Source organism: Lactuca serriola, chromosome 4 (assembly GCF_051521515.1).
Source record: "Lactuca serriola cultivar US96UC23 chromosome 4, Lser_US96UC23_V15, whole genome shotgun sequence".
NCBI classification, from domain to species: Eukaryota; Viridiplantae; Streptophyta; class Magnoliopsida; order Asterales; family Asteraceae; genus Lactuca; species Lactuca serriola.
This window is the reverse complement of record NC_136411.1, coordinates 3590552-3595504: the sequence shown is the minus strand read 5'-3', so window position 1 is coordinate 3595504 and position 4953 is coordinate 3590552. Positions and strand designations below refer to the sequence as shown.

Genomic DNA, 4953 nt, shown 5'->3' with positions numbered 1-4953 from the left:
TACTTAACCCGAATTAATTAACTAGGGAACTTATTAATTTAGACAACTGGCCATTGCTTTAATTAATCTATTTTCTAAGGATTAGCAATAACGAACGTGAACCTAATCATCTCAATCAGTAGCCAAGGAAAAGTTAATCCGATACATTTACCATAAAATCAACCATATGATCAAATGATTCGAACCTAAAAAGAAGTCCTTTTTATCATTTAATTTTGTTGCAATTTGATTGTTTAGCTATTATTTGCTTAGTTAAGTGTTAGTTAAGTTTTTGTTAAGTTTCTAGTCTTGCAAAACTAGATAAACCCCATCTATTTTATTATTTGTTTTAGATAATATTAGTAATTAGTTTAATTCCCGTTCCTGAGTTCGATACCCTGCTTATTTAATGATACCACAATTGATAGGTCCACTGCCTTTGTGTGTCAAATTTATAATTAAAAAGTAGGATAAAACTTTGTTCGTTTGACATACATCAAGTTTTTGGCACCGTTTGCCGGGGAACGGTTCAAAAATTAACACTAATTTCTAGTTTTATCGATCCTTTGTGTGAGAATTATCTTGCAAAAAGTTATTTTTTTTAGTAAATTAGTCACTAGTTTAAGTTTTAATAGTTTTTTGTTTTTAGGATTTTTATTAAAAAATTTATGTTTAAGCCGTGAACTCGCCGAGTGCAGTTGAAGCTACTCGGCGAGTCCATAGTTGATTCCCAGTTTTGTGTTTTATTTTATTTTTGTTCTTTTTATGCTTTTTCCTTGTTTTTTTTGTACGCATTACATGACCCGAGGATCCAACACACCTCTGGTTCCTCCATTTGAAGACCCGAAATCCCCACTAAGGAAAAACAAGGACAAAGTACTTGAAGACAATAACGCGCAAAAGTAATCACCGTTCAGGGACCTCAAATCAGTCTTTGGGAAGAAAAAGAAAAAGAAAGCAGGTGAGTCCAGCAGCCAAAAGAGCGAAGGGAGCAACCTTGGGAATCTTGGAGATGATACATTCCACAAAGAAGCCGAATTTGAGTACGATTACGAATCCAAATCCGAAGAAGAAAGCGACTTTGAAGGCGAATTAGCTAACCCCATGGCTAACATTGATGAAGTTCCCATGGGCGAATGGAAGAAGAGGATACATGACGATACCGGACCAGGACTAGTACAACCCATCATTCCCTCGACTGCCACTTTCGAGCTAAAGGGCCACATACTTGCTCAACTTAAGGAAATCCCCTTCTACGGGAAAGATCACGAAGACGCTTACAAGCACTTAGATGAGGTCAACAATGTAGCCAACTACTTCAATGTTCCAAATGTGCCTCGCAAAACCGTTTTCCTTCGTATGCTTCTCGTCACGCTTAAGGGAGCTGCGAAAGATTGGCCCAAATCACTCCCTTCCGGATCCATCACCACATGGACTAAGATGAAAGAAGAATTTATTGATCAATTTTGCCCTCCTTCAAAAATAGCCAAGTTGAAGAAAGCCATAGCTAACTTTGAACAACAAGCTGGAGAATCCCTTTATGAGGCTTGGGAGAGATATAAAGGTTTACTAAGGAATTTCCCACATCATGATCTTAATAGCCAACAAGAAGTCTCCATTTTCGATGATGGAATGAATGTGACCACAAGGAAACTCCTTGATTCGCAAGGACCTCTCACAAAGAATCCACCCCCGGAAATCAAAGAATTAATTGAAGAATTCTCTAAGCACTCTAGAGAATATCATAACCCAAGGAATGAACTAAGTCAGGGGGGCAATGAACTCATTTAATGATAGCATGGCAGCAATGATGGCTAAACTAGAGAGTTTGGATCGAAGAATGACTAAGATGGACCAATCCATCCATGCCATTAGGGTCGGTTGTGAGAATTGTAGAGGGCCTCATTTCACTAAAGATTGTGATCTTGACGAGAACGGGAACCGGAGGGTGCAAGTGTGCTATTCAAGTGGTGATAGGTATGATGACAATTGGCGGAAACCCAAGAAGGATTGGCTTCCTTATGATGAGTACAAAAAGGCAAAGGAGGAGAAATTTAAGCAAAAAAGGGGGGTTTTATCAAAAAGAGGAACCGGTGTTGGAGAAGAAAGCTGACTTGGAAGATATGTTCACAAGATTTGTAGCCGCGTCTAAGAAGAGGCACAATGATACATATGCTGAAATGAAAGAGAAACGAAATATGCTTAGAGAACATCAAGCTATGATGAAGGATCAACAAAATATGCTTAGGAATCAGCAAGCATCTATTCATAACATTGAAGAACAACTAGGTCAGCTTGCATAATAAATCAACCAAAGAGTACCCGGTGGACTTCCTAGCAATATTGAGCAAAATCCAAGAATGGCGCATGTGAATGCAATAACAACAGATTCTATGCCAATTTTCACTGCTATGGCCTCTATCCAGAAGAATCCCAACAAAGTGCGAATAGAAGAAGTAATTAGCTGGAATTCGAGCAAACCCGACTCGACTCGCCTAGTCGCCGACACGGACTCGACGAGTCGAAGACCTGATAACGAAAACTGCTCTCTTTTGGAGCCTTACCGACCCTCTTTTCCATTTCCGAGCTGAGCCATACCTAATGAGCAGATTCAAGAATATAGGAGGTTTATGGAACACATAAAGGCACTATAAGTAAATATTTCGTTTGTTGAAACGATATTACAAACACCGAAATATGGTAGTTTACTTGAAAACCTCTTTACTACTAGAAGAAATATAGAAGAAGTTGCTAAAATAGTGCTGAATGAACTGCCAGAAAAGAGGGGTGATCCTGGGAGCATCACCGTACCTTGTCAATTTGGGAACATAATGACCACACGAGCATTGACGGATTCAGGGGCAAGTATTAATATTATGCCATATTCCTTCTTCCAAAAGTTAAACCTTCCGGTCCAAAGCCTATTCAAATGAAGATTCATCTAGCCGAAAAAACGATAATACATCCAATGGGAGTATGTGAAGATCTCCTTATCAAAATTGATAAGTTAGTATTTCTGGTTGACTTCATAATATTAGACATGGAGGAGGACTTTAAAGTACCAATCATTCTTGGGCGACCATTCTTGAATATTGCTTGTGCCTTGGTAGATATGCGTGAATCTACGCTAACATTAAGGGTTGGAGATGATTCGGTAATTTTTGAAGCTGATAAAAAGGAGTAGTACAAAGAGTCGGAAGAAGATAAGGTTTCATCAATAATTTTGGATGATGAATTGTTGGAGAGAGAGATTTCTTACTTGCAAGAGGTCAATCCAAACCAATTCTTATTATCCTTGGAAGAGAATTCTGATGCCAATGGAGATCTGGAGGAGATAGAAAGGCTGATCAAGGAAGCTGACTGCAAAGAAAACCTCAAAAGTGTTGAAGACTCTCTGACTCATCGAGTCATACCCACTGACTCGACAATGTTGGATTAATGTCTAAGTCCATAACTATAATTGGTAAGACTTGACCCGACCCGACATGGTCCATTTGGGTTGCATGGCATCACGCATTTGGATGGACTATAATGAGAGAAATAACACTTAAGGTTTATTAATATATTATAAGTTCTAATATATTAATAAGGTTATTTAATTAGTATTGATCAAGAATTAATTTGGAATTAATTAAGTGATCAAAAGGAGACTAATTAAATATATGGGTTGATTGTGTAAATCATTCATTCTTATATATGTAGGCTTGTGATCCAAGATTCCTTATGTTGGACTAAGTCCATGGGGTGACCCATGGATACTCCATGGAGGTTAAAATCCATGGAGCATAAGGAATGGGTAAAGTTATGAGTTACATAGTGTAACCCTAATATCCACCATATAAAAGAATCTCATGGCTCAAGAAATCAGGCACTAGTGTGTGAATATGAGGGCTAGACGATTTCAAGGAGTGTTCCATTTTCTCTCAAGTCATTCCATGTGCACTTGATGTTGTGTGAACCATTTGAGGTGTCACACTTGGGGCACTAGGCACTCAAGCTTCATGAAGACAAGCTACATCAAACAAAGATATGTATTTTATTCATTTGATTACCCAAGTATCAAGTATTGTTTGCTAGATAGGGTAATACCTTAGAAAGTTCATATTTGCATGTATAATAGAGAAAACATAGATCCAAGGTATTTAGGGTTGGATGTACACTTAGGAGTGTTAGAATGCTCATAACCCATCAGTGGTATTAGAGCCTAGGCTTGTTTTCTTGTTATACTTGCAAAATTGGCTGAAAATCGAGTTGTTATGCTGTCTGCTCAGCAGACTCGCAGAGTCCAAGACAAAATGCATCCAACTCGCCGAGTTGGTTCGTGCACTCGATGAGTTGGACCCCCAGACGACATATATTCGATTGTTTTGGCTGGAATTGGACTAGGAACATTACCCTAAGATGTTTTTGGACTTATAAACTTGTTTTTGATGTGGTAATGTTCATGCTAATCCAATTTCAAAGATAATTGTCAATAGATTCATGTTTTGTATTAGTTTAAAGTTTAGACTAATTACATGAAAAAGTTTGATTTGAATTATCTTGTTCTTATGAGTTGCTTAGATTAATAGAAAATTTAATTGATTATGTGTTTTCAATCCATTTTAATCTAAGAGTTGATTCTAAAATGTGTTTTTGTAACTTTTCCTCAAGTTATATGAAAAGTCACATTTAAGTTTCATAAAACTCATAAAAGTTGGCAATGGTTACAAATATGAAGAGTCTTGTCCACAAGTTATGGAGGTTCAAGAGTCACTTCATTAAGTAATAAAATTTGTAACCTTAATTAATTCCATAAGTTACAAAATAAAGAAAAGTTACATTCTTTTATTAGTTTAAAGTCTTCCATAACTTGTCCTCAAGTTATGGAACTTGAAGAGTTTTTTTAATTAAAACTAGTTTAAACACATAAGTTATGGAATTAATTAGTTTTGAATAGTTTCAAAATTTTTCCTCAAGTTTTGGAATTTGGAA

General features: G+C 36.9%; 1 non-coding gene across 1 annotated transcript; it reads right to left on the bottom strand.

Moving 5' to 3' along the window:
* Positions 1–1467: 1467 nt before the first annotated feature.
* LOC145103503 (small nucleolar RNA R71) lies at positions 1468–1574 on the bottom strand. Its single transcript, XR_013706592.1, has one exon. It is a non-coding gene; the product is annotated as a small nucleolar RNA R71 (small nucleolar RNA).
* Between the last annotated feature and the right edge of the window lie 3379 nt (positions 1575–4953).